Below are 17,836 nucleotides of genomic sequence, written 5' to 3'. Positions count from 1 at the left end.
CTTTACTGTAGAGCCATAAATGTACAAACATATTCAGGGCTCTGTACTAATTAGTGATACAGTAATGCTAATAATGATGATTAATTTATCTTCAGTTATTCCACAGGGAAACTGGAATATTGGCCAGCAAGGTTCAACAGCTTTTGGATACGACGACATATTTACAATCAATACTAATTATCTCACTGATTAATTGATGTGGATCTGTCTGAGAGAAGTAGCTTCCTTATTCTACAGCAGAGGTGACTGAGAGTCTGCCCAACTCCTCACATAGAATCATAGAATCTCAGGGTTGGAAGGGACCTCAGGAGGTCATCTAGTCCAACCCCCTGCTCAAAACAGGACCAATCCCCAATTTTTGCCCCAGATCCCTAAATGGCCCCCTCAGGGATTGAACTCACAACCCTGGGTTTAGCAGGCCAAAGCTCAAACCACTGAGCTATCCCTCCCCCCATGTTTATTTCCTGTAAGCCCTTCATTTTAGGTGGTTTTCTAGCTTATCTTTCTTTTGCACACTAACTTGTTTACTGATTTACTAAGCAACTTTATATTAGCTCCCACCCAAAGGGCCACTGAAACTCTTCTAAGTAGACACTTGCAGTCAGCCAGCATTTTTGTTTCATTTGTTTTCTTGACATTATCTGTACGTATGTGAGAAAACAGCAGTTACCAGCAGTGCACGTCTATTACAGCAACTATACATTTTAATCAGAAGGGGGGCAAGAAACAAGGACTTCAGAAAATTTGATGTTAACGGGCTGCTTGGATTTTGTAACTTTGCACAACTCTCTCAGAGCCTTATGTCAAGGAAACTGCAGTTAGTGACATTTTCATAAACAATGCAAAACTGGAGAAATTTTGGGCTTCTATGGCTGTTCTTTCAGAGGCAGTGATTATTGGATTCATTTATAGAATGCACATCTCCTAAGCTCCAAGAACATCCCATCTACAGCAGGGGTGTCCAACTCAGCTGTGGAGAGGGCTGAATTCCATTTACAACTGTAATCTGTAGTCCAGGTTATAAATTGAGGACTATGTACTTCCCCCGGTCAATAACAGACCTGCCACTGATGTCAATGAGTGGCCTGCACACAGATCTGGGGAGACATGGCTTCTCTAGTAACTCAACTTTTACTTATTATAATTATTATATCTTAATCCACTTCAGTTCCACTTGGCAGAAAAATAAAGCCCAGTTTTATGACCACTACTGTTTCTGCCCTTCGTTCTTTGCCTTCTCTGTCCTCCATTCTCCCTATCTTCCCTGTCTTTGTCTCTCTCCTTTCTCCCCACTGCATTTCCTTCCCTTCAGAATCAACTAAATCCCTTGTGAGTTTTATTCGTTCCCTACCCCCTCTGGTAAAACGATGAACTCTGAAAGAATAATATGTAAGGTGTCATCGCTAGACTTGGAGTTAACACCCAAATGAGATGAATGGGGTAGGGGAGTTCGCACCTCCCAGAGCATTGTTTCAGACTCAAGAAGACAGCATTGCATCAGTTACACTGGCTTTGCATCTGGAAGGTTTTCTTCACAATTCCTGAGAAACTTTTTTAAAATAAATGAAAACGTAGATTTTGCAGAATCCATATGTGCAATATAAATACAGTAAATGGCCAGGATCCGGCCTCTGCTGGACACTTCTGAGGTGAAAGCATAGACAAGACTTACAATATAGCAGCGATAACTCTTACTCACCACCCTGCCCCAAAACTAGTATCAGGACTAACATTTGATACCCCTCACTTAACTCACCTGCACCTTTTTAATTAACCTCTTTCTCAGAAGACTGGGAGAATAGATAAGCCTTACAAAGTAATCTCGAGGTCAAGTCAAAATGACTTCATCAATAACAGCTGTTTTTTAGTGTTGCAAAAATTATTTGCCTTTTTTTGTTTTAAAAACTGCCAAAATATGCACACACACTCTCTCTCAAAATGGATTTTGTGTCATAGCTTTACAACCAGAACTTAAAAACTGGCCCTGCCCCAATAGTTGGATCAGGTTTGAAAAAAAAGAAAAAGGTTGTTTCCTGGTGGCACATGTTGCAGAATCCTGCAAGACATGGCAGGATCCTTTTCTGGGGAGTAGTTGTCAGTAGACCTACACCTTTGCTCTCCCCACTGCAATTTTGTGAGTGGATTTGCAAAATTCTACCTGATGGAACCACTAAATAATAAAAGGCAAACTTGAAGCCTAAAGTCAGTACCAAAGAATCAGCCATAGACTTCGCAGCAGCATTCACTACCACTAGATTGTGTAGCTGCTGTAAACTAACCACCTGTTAGATGGCATGCATAAATAGACTAGACAGTCAGACTGAAATCCTGGCCCCACTGAAGTTAATGGTAAAAAACCTCCCCAATTCATACCACCAGAAAATAGAGGCAAACCTCAGGAGCAGTTAAACTTTGACTCCTTCTATCATAAAAATCAAAACACTGCCCGTATTCTAGAATTTTTGTAGCTAACCTGCTGTGACATTTTTCATCGTGACAGCACATTCAGGAAACATGAGACAACGGGGCAACAAACTTGCACTGAAAAATGTTCCTGTGAACTTTCCCAGTCAGGCTGCAAAGAATTTGCTTAGAAAAAAAACAAAAGGTTTTCCCTCAGCTCAGCTTCCAGGTACTTTGATACATGATGTTTCAACTAGTCTTAAAAAATGGACCCTGCATGAGTTTTGTATTAGTTTTTAAAGTTCGGGCCATCTTTCAAGCAACCTTGCAACTGCTCACCACTAGACCTGAAAATGGAATGTGAGTTTTTGTAATACTAAGCCACCATTATTACTCTTCTTCTGTAGAGCCAAGTTTCCCAAAGCCGCTTCTCAATTTGTGCCAGCAATTTAGCTTGCCCCTGCAAGAGATAGAACTTGTGTGTGCATACAATGGCATCACATATGCCTGCAAAAATTGAATGAAATCCTGGTCCCATTGAAGTCAATGGGATTTTTGCCACGGGGGCCAGGAAGTCACCTATTCAGTTTTCATATGGCACAAATGACTAGTCTCACTGGTCTAGTTCATCAAGCCTCTGTGCTACCTTAACCTGTCTCTCTACAGACCTTGTAATCACCATTCTGTCATGAGGATGTCTATTATATGTCTCTAATCATGGTGCCTATGGAGTCCTGCCATCGAACACGAAAGTGGAGGCTTTGGCAAACTGTGAAAAAATTGGAGTGAATGATGCCCTAGAAACATCCAAAACACACTATATAGCTTGACTGGATAAAGGAGATGGAGAGAATAAATATTGGTATTTTATAGGGTAGAGACCATTAAACAGGATATGATAAACCCTCTTCTGTGTGTCTGTATGTTGTAGGGAGATGAAGAGGAATGCTATGCTTCACTTTCCCCTTTGTAGCAAGAATTTCAGGAGGTGATTAGCCAAGTGTGCTTCTAGTCCTTGTGCCCCAATAAGCCTTGTGAGCCTCTCTGACTTTTTGATTAATTAGTGCCGCCATCAAAACCTCCAGGGTTACTGTTTTATTTTAAGTACTTCAGCCTCTTAGCCGCTACTGCAGATATCCGAGATCATCAGCAAGACTCCAGCCTCAAGACACAGTCTCAAGATGCAGTCTCAGATCCCTGATTCTAAACACCCTCCTTCCCGTCTGGAGGTTAACGCCATCACTGGATCCAGACAGCTTCTGGAATGAAAGTGGTGAGGGCAGAAATATGCAAGAACAGCCTTTTCTCATGGTGGGGTTTGCTTTCTGAGCAGGAACCAGCAAGTGTAAAGATAAGGGAAATTAAAAGAGCAACCGTACATAGCAAAATGTACAAAATGGAGGTCTGGATTTTCCAGCCATCACATTCAGGGAACCCAAACCGCACTGCAATGGAATAACGTGCAGTAAGTCACCACCAAGTCAGAATATCCGCCCTGAAGTTCCCACCTTCCAGAACATATCCCTGGGCTGCAGGAGGTACAAGGGTCATGTACCCACACCAGGGAGAAGCTCACTCTCCCAGCTTCCTTCCAGGACACAGGTGCTAAGCAAAGCACCTAAGCACATACTTAACTTTAAGCACACGCTTAAGTGTTTTGCTGAACTGGGGCCTCAGTTACCTCAAGACACACAGAGCACACTACAATACCAAGGCTGCCGAACCAATTCTTGCAAAACCTTTTGTTCCCTTGGCAGACTGAGACAGGACTGGATTAGTGTCCGAGTCACTTCTCCATCATCAGCAATTAAACCACCAACATTCTCCGTGGCAAGTACCAGGCCTACTGGTACAGTTAATTTGTGTGTGTGGGGGGGGGGGGGGGAAGAGGGTGAGAGAGAGACCAGGCATGTACTGTATATGAAATGCCAGAGGGAGAACATGTGAACACAGAAGTTTTAGACAGCCTTTAAAATTACAATATTTGTTTGACGAGAGGATTATTTTAAAAAGATAAAAGATTAAACCTCTGCTCTCAGCCTGGAGATTTCGAGGGAGATTTGCACTTGTGCACCTAAATCCCTGAGGTGCTTTGGACAAGCTCCACATTAGGTCTCAAGTGAAATACTGAGTTAGCCTAAATGGGAGCGGAGGGAGCTCCACGCCACCTAGCACTGGGCCTTTTAGATTGCATATGCAATAGCTAAACCTTTGCGCAGGGACTATAGAGAGCAAATAGGCTAGGAAATACCTTCCCTGAAGGCGGCAGGCACCTCTTGATTACAGTGACCTGAATTTGGAGAATATTCATAAAAGCATAACATTTAGAGATGGAAGAGATCTGAGCTCACAAAGATTCTGCGCTCATAAGTCCTCCCTACTCTACCTTGCTCATTCCCCAGCCAGTGCAATATTGTTCCTTATATTCTTGATTGCTTGGTCCAGTCTCAACTTTAAATGATTTGTGTGATGGAGCTTGCATCACTTCTCTTTCCACAATAGAACAGGCCTTGCTTTTAGGACTTTTTTTCTTCACAGCCTAGATTTTCCTTTGCTGAATTCCAACCCATTTTAATCTTAGTCACACACTGGCTGGACTGGGTGCGTAGTTAAGAGTATGTTCAGCTTTATTAACTATTTATGAATAACACACTGGGCATTTAGAGACTTTGTTTTGGTACACTGCCCTCTTTATGCTCTTTCTTCAGTGTTTTAAAAAAACTGGGAGCGTTCCTCCAGCATCTCTTGTACATCCCTCCCACAACCCTCCAGAGCCTAAGAAATAATAAATTTTAATAGAAATTGCCTATGGGACTCCCCACAAGACTACACAGATGGCAAAAAAAAAAAGTCATGATTGGAAGCATTCATACATATTTCAGAGTGATACACTGGGAAACTTGGTATATTGCAAGATGAGAAAATTGCAAAGGAAACACACCTTCAATAAAAAGCCAGACTGAATCCAAATTAGTATCTCACTTTGAATCCATGGTGCTCTCTGTCACAGTTACTGGGCCCAATGCACTTCATCTACTCTCGGGTTTCTCTGAGCACAACCCCTCTAGGTCTCAGACCATCACCTCTTTCTTGGAGTGGAAACGTGTATTTCTCCCACTCTCAGACTGGATGCTGGGTGGCAGTCTGCTCTGTATCAACTGCAATCACCTTAGCAGTTCTGACTTGGGCTCAGACCCTGCAGTTCATTCTCTGACAGTGGTAATTCGTGACCACACCACTTCCTTAAAGCAAAGGATCATCTGTTTAGAACAAAAACATTTAAAAAGAAAGCATATCCAGTTCTTCCCTAAGTCTTACCATTCCCTGGATCTGGTAGCCCCAATTTTTTCAGACTCATTCACAGAGTTCCCCTGAACCACCCCGTGTTTATCTGTCTCCCTAGAGAGCAGCTGACAGATGATATTTAGATCTTCTTTTGATCTTTAGTTCCCAGCCTAAAAAATTAGGTTTACGGTGTGTTGGAGACAAGGTACTTGATCTTTGATGCTAACAGTGAGCCCCCATTGTCTTTCAAGTGTGCGCCTAGGTATGCTTATCTAGGAAGCCATTGTGTTGCCTTCCTGTATGATTCCCACTGAATTCAAGCATTTCAAACATTCCACTAACCCCAATAGAAGACTTTCTTGTGTAAAGGCATCAATCTAACCCAATATAGAACAACTTCCCATCATTGACTTTTCACATGTGTAGTGTTCACACCATTATTACATATCAGTAGTCAGATTAATGCACAACAATCCCTACAGTATTCATAATCTTCATAGATACCCACTCTATTTCTGTCCCACTACCTTACTGGAAATGTCTCACTGAAGTGAGCAACAGAGAGACAGAGGCACCGCTCAGCAGGATTCATCAGAAGAATCCTTTTGTATGACTGCTACTAATGCATTGTATAAATTGCTTAGACCCAGATGATTAAATATACAAACCATGGACCCAATCCTGTTAAACAATTATTACCAATGTTACCATATTAGCACAATGTTCACTAATATGATCAAGCATAATATTCACTTGACATGAGCAATGCCAACAACGTCAAGCCGCTACTCTGGAGATTGGGCCCAAAGATTCTGGTTGAGATTATATATACACAAAATGAAGTAATTCAAAGTTATGGCTCCCGCACCAACCATGTATGTAGTGTTGTGTATTACTGCATTAGAGTTAACATTAATGTTTATATGTAATGTGATGGCAACATTTTATAGATATGAAAAGAGAAAGGGCGAGAAAGATAGACAGTCCATGATGGTGTGGGATCATGAACGCTACATATAACTATTGTCACAATAAAGATTTTTTGGCACTCTTTTGGGGTGATCTGCTTAACTCACTCAGAGCTTTGTCACATGAGTACTGTATCCATCCAAAAGTCACATCAATAAAACTTTTACATCAAATCAACATGTGTTCTCTCTGAATTCATGTATGTATATATGTGTGTGTGTTAAACACATGCTCCCCCCTCATCCCGCCCCCTCTCTTGCGATGTAGATAAGGAAATCACAACTTTGATTTCCCTGATTTACATGCAAGTAAACTTTTAATCATTATGCTCAACTAATGTTGAATGAGCATGGCCCACGAGTCAAGAATTCTGGGTTCTAGTCCCAATTCTCTCACAAATTCACTATACGCCTGGGTAAGTAATTTGCCCAGTAAGTAAAATGGGGTTAATGGGAAAGTCACTGTTTTTCCACAAATGTTCTCATCATTTCAGATGTAGAACCCAGACTTAAAAGCTTCTTAGGAGTCTCCAGTCCTGCAATGAGCTTGATGAAGGCTGTCCATGAGCTTGTACAGAGCCTCGGTGGGTCTCCATGTGGGTGCAATGCTCACTGGGGGATTGGGTTTATACCCTGAATAGATATTTGGGGCCCCATTCTTACACCTATTTTATCTGTATGGACATCACTGGTTCACATCAGTGTAAGAGTGAAAGGAATGAAGACCTGCATATTAATACAAGAAGTTTCATGTGGTTTCTTTGTATGCACAGAATCATGATAATGCTGTTCTACACAGACGAGAGTTTTGCTAACTTTATTAAAAATGTTCAAATCTGATGTTTAACAAAAGCATATTCACTTTTATTAGCTATTCACGAATAGCCCAGTGGGTATTTAGGGCCTTTGTTTCTTACGTGTACTGAACTCAAGTCCTTTCCTCTTTCACAGTGCGTTCAGAACGGGGGTGGGCAAACTTTTTGGCCCAAGGGCCACATCGGGGTTGCGAAACTGTATGGAGGGCCGGGTAGGGAAGGCTGTGCCTCCCCAAACAGCCTGGCACCTGCCCCCTCCCACTTTCTTCCCCCTGACTGCCCCCCTCAGAATCCCCGCCCCATCCAACCCCCCCTGCTCCTTGTCCCTTGATCGTCCCCGCCTGGGACCCCCGTCCCTAACTGCTCACCCCCCAGGATCCCACCACCTATCCAACCCCCCCTGCTCCCTGTCCCCTGCCTCCTGGGACCCCCCGATGCCCCGGGACCCCAACCCCTATCCAATCCCCCCTGCTCCTTGTCTCTTGACCGCCCCCCCTCCCCCGAACTTCCGCCCCATCCGACCGCCCCCTGTCCCCTCGGACCTCCTGTCCCTTATCCACCCCCCCCCCCCATTACCATGCTGCTCAGAGTGGCAGGACAGGTTTATTGGAAAGCCTGGGAGGTGGGCGGGCGCAAGCCATGCTGCCCGCACAGCAGCGTGGCTGCGGGGGAGGGGCCGGGGGCTAGCCTCCCTGGCCAGGAGCTCAGGGGCCAGGCAGGACGGTCCTGTGGGCCATAGTTTGCCCACCTCTGGTTTAGAACCCTGAGAGCATTTCCAGTGCACTAAGCTGAAGAGGAGTCTCAGAATCATTTCCCTGATCTGCTGTACACTTCATGTTCTCCATGTCTCTGTGAAGCCGGTTACTCCAGCACTTTAAGTGGTGTACACTGCTGAGAGCTGAATGCACAATTTATTTTTTTAAATTTTTATACCTGCTGCTGATAAAATATAACTATTCCACAGCTAGAAGGCAATCTAGAAAGCAGAGAAAATATAATTAAGAAAAATTAAAATTGATTGATACAACAAAATGTAGCAAATTACTCCATACACATTAATTTAGTGCTTTCTGAGTAACTTAAACATCTAATTTATTTAAATTACCTGTAACTGTCTGATGATTAAACCAATGTAAGGACATAAATTCTCTTTAATTTGCCTTTGTTTCTGTTCTAGGCAAGTCAGACTGTACTGTACTGTACAAAATGCACAAAAATCAATTATACTGTTGACCTGTAAAATAAGATGTCTGCTGGCAATCAAGTTCACGGACATCAGATAAAGATAACTGTCAAATGAAGTACTTAGATAGGGCCCACATTTTCAGGGTACTCAGCCCCCCCGATCTCCCTTTGACTTGAGGTGTGTGTGGGTGTGAGAATGCGTAGCATAGGGACCATGATTACAACCTGTGAAGGTTAAATGTTTTAGATGAACATCAGTAGTCACCCCAGGTGAATTCACAGAAAAGAAACAAAATGCTACAAGAGAACTTTCACTCCAATGTCCTACTGTCCCTTTCCCCCACAATTTGTACTCTTTCCAATATTGGGCCTGATTCACAAATGCGTTAAAGTCATTTGAGTTCTTTCTGAAATCACAATGGCGATATGCTCAGGCAAAACAGAGAATCAGGCTCATTTTTCTGCCTGTTGACATAAAAGTGTGTAAAAGGATGATCCAGCACACACCATGTCTTCATGTATGTTTGTACAGGGCCTGGCACGATCAGGCCTAGGCCTCAGATGTGTCTCAGGGAGCGAGGGTAATATCAAAAGTAAATAATGATGTTAATACTCTTTATTTAAAGGCTCAGTTCTGTCACCTGTACACATACAGAGTAGCAAGTAGCCCCATTAACAGCTGGAAGGCCAGTGAGGTACCAGATCTGACCTGCTGTTGCTAATGTAGGTCTAGGAAGCAGGACAAAGTTATCTAGTGTGAGGCTAGGAGGCAGGACTAGCTTGTGCTACCTAGAGTAGTAAATCCACCTGCCTACTCAGAGTTCCAGCTAACATGTACTGTTGTACAGGTTCTTAAAAGGGAGGCAGTTTGACCCAAGAGCACTGGGCTGGGACTGAGAAAATTTGGGCTCTATTCTAGGATTTCCAACTTTGTAATATTTTAAAACCGGACACTCCAGGAGGAGTGCTGGAACCTACCCCACCCCACCTCTTTCTCTGAGGCCCATCCATGCCCTTCCTCTGCCCCACCTCTTCCCCTGAGCCCTGCCCACCATCCGCTACTTTTTCCCCTCCCTCTGTAGCTCACTGGTCTCCCCACCTTCCCTCTGACTGAGTCAGGAGGGACTTGCTTGCGGAGCCAGGGATTGGCGCTTCAGTCGCCTGATGCAGGTAAGGAGGCGGTCCCGGCTGAGTTGGGGCTGATGCAGGTTAATGACCTGGAGCCTCCCTGCCTCCCCCACCCTCAGTAACCTGACTTTTGGTGTTCGGTCAGTAGAGCTGACCGGACACGATCTGGTTCCCTTTTTGACCAGACTTTCCAGTTGAAAACTAGACACCTGGCCACTCTATTCTATTCCCAGCTCTGCCACTGGCCTGCTGGGTGACCTTGGGCAAGTCACTTCACATCTCTGCGCCTCAATTTCCCATTGGTAAAAGGGGGATAGTGATACTGACTTCCTTTGTGAAGTGCTTTGAGATCTATTGATGAGAAACACTACGTAGGAGGTAGGTGTTATTATTATCACTATTATTATTATTATTATTATTACACATCAACAGTAAATTTCCTGTGGAGTTCTACAAGTGGAGGTCAGCAACATGTGATTTGGAGGTGTACAGTGGTGGCCTCACATCTGTTCCCCCAGAAATTCCTGTCCACCAGGAAGAGGTATAGAAGCAGTGTAACCCAGATAAGCTACACAAACTGCCCTCTCTGGATTTTCTAGTGCTTATCACCCGTCTGCCCCATGGAAGGCACCACAGCATTTACACTACACTCAGCAGCTTCCACTGCGGGAGTTGGATGCCGAACATTTTTGAAAATCTGGCCATTATTTAATATGGGAAAACAGACTGTTGTATTTATAAACACAACATAAAACAGATGTTATGGATTTTAATTAGAAATGAAATAGTGCAGTTCCAATCTGCAATTGTTTCATGTGGGTCCTGTGCCCTCTTTTCCTACCCCATCCCCCACTAGACCTGGGCTTCTTGAACTCACCTGGTGCCATCTTCTGGGGAGGGGCCGAGAGACCCTGTCCTTAGTTATCTATCCAGGGTCTCTGAGAGGCTGTTTTCCCACCACAGGATATGGGTAAGTGCATCAGGAGTACCCAAAGGGCAGGATGGAGGAGTGAGCCAGGCCGGTATCAGACGGAGACACAACTGAGGCAGGAGCATACATTGTCCGCAGGCAATGTGCAGAGCTGGGCCCTGCTGGAGGAAGGGTAGTTCTGGAAGGAAGAGGAGAAGTGGTGAAACTCAGCAGTGTTATTACAAAACGGGCACATTTTTCAGGGTGCACTTGGAGTTTAGGCTACCCAGTCAGAATCCAGGCAAAACACACCCATAGGAATCAAAATGGGCAGGTTCTCCACAGCTCAGTTTTTAATACATTTATCTTTGTGAGAAAGGGCTCCAACTTGGAAAGTCTGAGCCAAATTCATCCCTGGAGTCACTTTAGTAAAGTCAGAGTTACACCAGGCAATGATTTTGGCCCCCTGTGTGTAGTCAGATATTACAATTGCTACAATAAGCAGTAACTGAATTGTGTAAAGCTTGCTGTAGGTCAGTGAAAGTCATCTCTTTTGTTTGTACAGAACTAGCTCTAAAGCCATAAGTTATTATCCCTTTCTGATTTGTCCCAAAGTTCATTTTCTAAATGAACCCACAAAGTATGATTTGCTGTGTACTGAACCAGGCCGTGGTCTCTTTTACTGATTACTCTGCTTCCATTTGGGGCTACACTGTCCTCCCTTGAGTTTATAATGGGGAAGATATTAATTACATTCAGGGAAAATTGAGTTTAATGATTCCCGGGGGAACACACTATAGTCTCCCTGAAACAACTTCTTTCCACCTTTTTATGTAAGGTACAAAAGCCTCTGCATAAATGGTGCAAGACATTTTTATGAGTTACATCATGAGTGAAAAAGAACAGCAATTATATCAAACTGCCAGGATGCATTAACCTTGTTTCTTATTAGCTGAATTGGTTTTTGGAAGTAAAGTTAAGTAGACTCCTGAACAAAGGAGATGCTGCAGCTTCTCCTTCTCTACATTTTTTTAACACTATGAAGTTAAAGAGAGTTATATAGAGACAGCCAGGAAGAAAGCCTCTGCTCTACACACAGAGGTCCTGATACTCTGCTACAGCATTGCCACTTTGTGCTTCATCACCAGCTGATTTTGCCCCCACAGCCAGTGTAACCAACAGAGTTAGGATCACCCCAGTTTAGGGGAATCCTTCAGCATACAATCCCCTTAGGGCCTTCCCATTCCCTTCTATTTGAAAGTCACAGAGGGCTGTAACTGTTGGGTAACGTTTGCAAACCCTGCTGTGGACTATTCACTTCAACTCTGATATTGAGGGACTTATGAAATAGAACCATAGAGAAAACCAAAGATGGTCTGCACTGACCATGCTGAAGACTAGCTTCTGCAATCAGGTCACGTGTGGAGATGTCTTTGTTTCAACAGTAAAGACTAAACTTAGAAACCTTCAGCTCCTGCAATAGAAGCACCTTTGCTTCTTTCACCCTTGTACCAGCATGGTTCATCATAAGGGTCCTGGGGAGGGTTGTGTCATCTCCCAGAAATAGGTGGATTATTGTACAATCACTAAGTGTTACAATAAAAGCAGCTCTTCTTTGCATCTCCTTGACTCACGGTACATATTGACTAGTCATTCACATGCAATCTCCTAGATTATTTTCCCCCCCACTTGTTCAGACATGGTTTAGTAATGTATCCATTTCAAACTGGCTATTTGAAGCAGGGTTTGAGATGTGTTTATTTTTACCAGCAGCGTGATATGGAAGAACTAGCGTCAGAATGGGAAGAAACAGGCACTGAGTTTTAATCCTGGCTCTGCTACAGACGTACTGTGTGACAAGTCACTTCACATCTCTGTCTCCATTTCTCCACCTTTAAAAAGGGGATAATGCTGCTTACTCAGCTACCTCACAACAATGGAGTGGGGATTAACTAGCTTATGTATATCACATACAATATCAGGGTTGGAAGGGACCTGAGGAGATCATCTAGTCCAACCCCCTGCTCAAAGCAGGACCAATCCCCAATTTTTGCCCCAGATCCCTAAGTGGCCACCTCAAGGATTGAACTCACAACCCTGGGTTTAGCAGGCCAATGCTCAACCCACTGAGCTATCCCTATATAGACTGCTTCAAACATGGTGAAATACCAGAAACGTGCTAAGTCTGATTTACACATTGCCTGGGCTCTCCAGAAGCGAAAAAATTCTTGAACTTCAGATATCCAGTCAAGTATGATCTTCCCTCCGACTATTTCCCTTGCCTGCTGGAATGCGCTGGAATCTGCATTTTTTAAAATTGGTTCTCTTCATATGGCTGAAGAGCCCATGCACTGTAACACCGTCCTGGGCAACGTTCTGTTAATCCATAAATGAACAGTTCTTGTTGGTCTGTACCTCTCAGCTCTAACCGTGAAATGTGAAGAACAGACCTTAAAGTTTTGCACAGATTTAATGCACAATTAAAAGTCAGTTACAAAAAGCCCATCTGTCCCATTCTGTTTATATTGAAGTAGGATGAAAGTCAAAGTTGTTTCAGTGCATTGCAACTGCAGCTATACTGAGCCTCAGCTCTTAGGGAATGTGTTTTGGGAGAAGAAAACAGCTTGAGCTGGGCTGTGACTAGAACTGGGCAAAAACCACAAAAAATGGTGTGAACATTGTTCAAATCTTAACAATGAATTTGCTTCAAAGATATTTCCCACTTTTTATTCATTTCCTGTGAACATTCATATAAGCGATTTTTTGGGGGAAAGACCAGTAAAAGTGAAAGTCTTATCAAAATGGGGCCTTGATCCCTAGTTGATGTCCTTAGGTGCTACTCTACTGCTACTAAATAATAGACAACCATCGTTTGTGTGAGGGTTCCCCCAGGAACTGTTCACATGGCCATCTTGAAATCTCTCATCTCTTGTCTCCATGCAATAAAAGCCAATCAGGGAACAGAATCTATTGAGGCCCGGCTAAGGCCACACTGTGCCCCATAACCAACAGTGAGGAAGAATGGCTCCCAGAGCTCCTGGATGCGCAGAGGCTGCTTAGTTGCTCTCAACCCTTCCCTTAATGGGGGCCGCTGATTCCCCCTCCCAGCAGTCAGCAGACTGTGTTGAATGGTGTGTGTAGCTAAGCCAAGATTGCTTGGCTTTGGGATAACATGTACCCTTGGGACAGTAGAGGACTACATAAGGGAGCCAGGGAGGAAGTGCCTTCCACTGTCCTCCCATGCTGTGCATCCATAAAAGGGCCAGCCAGAATCTCTCCCTGAATATATTTGCTCTGAATATTTTGCCCATCTCTAGCAGTGGCTCCTTTGAGGCAGAAAGGATAGCGTTGTGGTGACGACAAAGGGCTGGTAGTCAAGATTCCCATATTTTTAAAGTTGTAAATGAATAAAACTTGTTTTCCTTTTATTTAACAAAAAGCAAAGCCACAACCTCCCAAACAGAAGAGCAAGGCTAGATTTGTAAAAGCATGCTATTTTCCCAAGCTATTTATAACAACTTCTACAGAAATAATTAAACCATTTATTATTATTAGCTGCAGGCTAGCCTGAGAAGCAAAATCTTTTGGTTCCAATTTAAAAACAGGGACAGCTTAATAGGTTCCTGAAAATGCTGGATCCCAGCTTTAGTTAAATCTTATTCTTGATTAAATGCTACATAATTGAAAAGTGATGTGTGATTTCTCATCATCATTACTAATCTGCTAAAATATCTATATGGGCTGTCAAACCACTGTCAAGTTGAAAGATTGTTTCCTCTTTTTTCTGTATTTGATCCTGCGTTCCGCAGTAGATTTCTTTGCTTTCTATGAGAAGACTTCTGAGCTCAAGATCACTCAGAGTGTTTAACAATAAAAACATTCAAGCTGCAGTATGGACAGATGGGAATTTAACACATCAGGATTTGTTTTAAAATACAAGTCCCTCCTGATAAACTAATATTGTCATCTGGTCTAGTGGCAAAGGGAACATGCTGCAGACAGCAATCTGCCCCCAGAGAAAAAGTGTCAGATGGTGATTTATGAACACGGAGCCACTAAAGAGTATGATTTCACCCTAAATTAGTAATTTATCAAGTAAAGAACCTCAAGCAAATAGTTGAATATTGGTGCCTCAAAGGGTCAATAGACTTCTAACTAACTTACATTTCAAGCACAAATAACCAAATAAAGAGTTACCCCAGGGGAAAGCTGTTTTTGAGGATGCCTTGCAAAATGAAAGTGTTTAGGTCTGAATGTTCAGGAATCCATCCCCAAAGGGGCACTTTAACGTCCATGCAGGGAGCACAAGAGAATTTTTGGGCATTCAAACAGTTTCAGAAGTTGGGTGCTCAGGACTGCTAACCCTAGTGAACCCATCTAACTGAGATGGCACAAATCAATGAGCAGGTTATAGGGCTAGGGTAGGGGTGATTGTCGGGGCCAACTGGTAAAGCATGTGAGAGCATTTTAGGCCTAATTAATTACCTAAACTGAGTCAATTGATTTCCACGTTTAATTAATTATGAATGATCGGAAATCGCTATGACCGAGATTGTCCATGGCTTAGAAAAACCCTACACAAAAGCCAGCAAATTCAGTTTCAGCTTACAGCTTTTCTACAGATCATCCCTTTGAGGAGTGGAGCATGCCCTGATTGCCCTGCAAAATTCAGCTGGAGACATACCCCGTGATAACCATGGATGGCCTCAGATTTGCAGGGAAATCCCGTGGCTCCTGAGCCATCCAGTGAGAGCTGGGACATATGCAAGGTGGCTCAAATTCACTACTCCTTCAGCTCTCCCCTAAAAGCCACAACGCTATGGACTCCCCATTGCTGGCTGCCCTCAACCCCCATCCTTCACCTGCCAGGGTTTCAGTGGGTCTGCAACTTTGCTGAGCATAAACTCAAAGCAAGGTGACTCTAAAACACCTTTCAGCTTTTCTGATCTTGCCCTGACCATTGCCAAAATGGCCCCAGTGTAACTTAAAGCTACTCAACGTTTACTCTTAAGTTACACCAGCTGGGCCAACTGCACTGACCAGGGATCTGCCAGAACATCATGTGCTCTGCCCCTTCCTTCTAATGCCCCCCTTTGCTGATGTGCCTGATTGGAAGGGAGGAGCAGGACAAATCCTTGGCTACCCTGTGGTTACTGAAGATCTGGCCCACTTTTTTCACCAAATCCCACTTGATTCCACAGGGAGGCAGAATTCCTCTCTGATCTACCCCATGCACTGGGGGAGTACGTCTGCTAGCAGCTTGTTCCTCCTGCATGCCAGACTCACAGGTCAAGCTAGAGTGGAGGGGAATCAGGACCATGGCATCGCCTTCTCTGGAGCACCATGCAGCCCCGTGGTAGAGAGATGGAGTACTGCCTGTGCCCTTATAATTGCTCTGCCTTTACACAGACTTCACAAATGTGGAAAGACTCCTTCCCCCATTTCCCTTTATGTTGCTCCCATGTAAGAGAGACACAGAATCTGGCACTTAACGGGAAAAAAATAGCATTTGTACTGAAGTGAGAACAGTGCACATCAGTTCACGCTGTTTTCAAGATTATAGGATAAAGTGAAAGTCGTGGTCCCAAGTGACTCACTTCAGACTTAGATCTGGGGTGATTGTTTCCATAAAATTAGGCAATTTATGTTTTAATTGGTTTTTTATTTGCACTTGTAAAAGTGCTAAGTAACGTCAATGGTATAATTTACACTTGTGTGCTCTTAAGGCTAGGTTATTCAGAACCCTTCATGGAGCATCAGTCCAGGATTACTGTGGAAAATGGGTTTTATTTTACTGCCTCAATGGCTACAGCCTACTCTTAATACAGAGTAGCTGGATTTAATAATGGAGGTCTTCTACACCCTCAACTTGTGCAGGAGAGATCTATTTCTTGTCTGTTCAAGATCTGATTCTGATTTCTCTCACACTGATGTAACTGACTTCTCTTGAATTACACTGAACAAGAATCAGGTTCTGTATTTTCTAGAGATAGGAATATAGTTACACAGATGGTGGTTAAGTTATCACCATAGAGTTCTTAGTCCAGTTCCTAGAAAAGACAAGGATGTATTGTATTAGAGACTTAATAAATGAAGTTATTTCCAAGCAGGAGGTAATTCTGTAGCTCTTTGCTAAATCACGTGATGTTCTCTCTCTGCTTTCAAGACAATGGCCCAAACCAATAAACCGGATAGCTACAAGTAATCATGAATGTTATGTTCACAATCTGGATCCAAACAGGACAGATTGGTCACGACTCTACCATTTTCATTATCTACCAAAAGGACACTAGCTTTACCATTGATGGACAAATTATCTTCTCAGGCACTTGAAACGATAGTACAACTGCATCGGGATGAGGATGTGCGTTCTGCTCTTTCAGACTAGAGAAAGCTTAATGTAATAGTGACCGGGTACTGAGAAGGAAGAGTCATAGAGGAGGCAAAAGTAGAAAAATGGTGGTTCCTTGTGAATTTAGTGAGAAACAACCAGTCCTCTACTACCCAAACCATTGTGAATGATAACTACTACAATTTTGTTTCTGAAGGGTATTTGCATGAAAACATAATATTCATTTTAACTAGCTTGAACTTTCAAAACTTGTTCTGTTTGGAATTGTTGTCTTCCAACTAAGAATAGGAAATAAGCCAAATGACTTATTATCAGTAATAGAGTCTGCTACATGCATTGCTGGGTGTTTCGGGAAGGCTTTTAGGATTATGGTAAATATGTTTTGAAATAGAAAAAATTCATTTAAAAGTCAGTAAAACTATGCAGGCTTTAGATATTGCTTTTTCTTGGGTTTTTGGAAGATCTCTCTGGAGTTAAAAAATACTAAGAGAGTATGTTTACTGCTGCACTTTGAGGTGCTGTATGTCAGAACAACAATTCCCAAACTATTCTTACAACCATACTAGTTTATCAACCAAAAATTCAAGTTTCCTGTCTGTTACGGCCGTCTGAATTGCACATGCTCTAGTTTGAAATGGAGCTTCATCACAAGAATAAAGTTTGGAGCAATCTCAAATCCATTTCATGCATACTCAGTTGGAGGTGGCCAGGGACAATATATGTGAGAAAGTGAAACCAGGATTCAGCCTCGGCATAAGAGGATGCAACTCTTAATGATTTCAACTGGAGT

Source organism: Chelonia mydas, chromosome 12, assembly GCF_015237465.2.
Source record: "Chelonia mydas isolate rCheMyd1 chromosome 12, rCheMyd1.pri.v2, whole genome shotgun sequence".
Taxonomy (NCBI): domain Eukaryota; kingdom Metazoa; phylum Chordata; order Testudines; family Cheloniidae; genus Chelonia; species Chelonia mydas.
The sequence above is the reverse complement of the archived record's forward strand: the minus strand, read 5'-3'. Positions refer to the sequence as shown.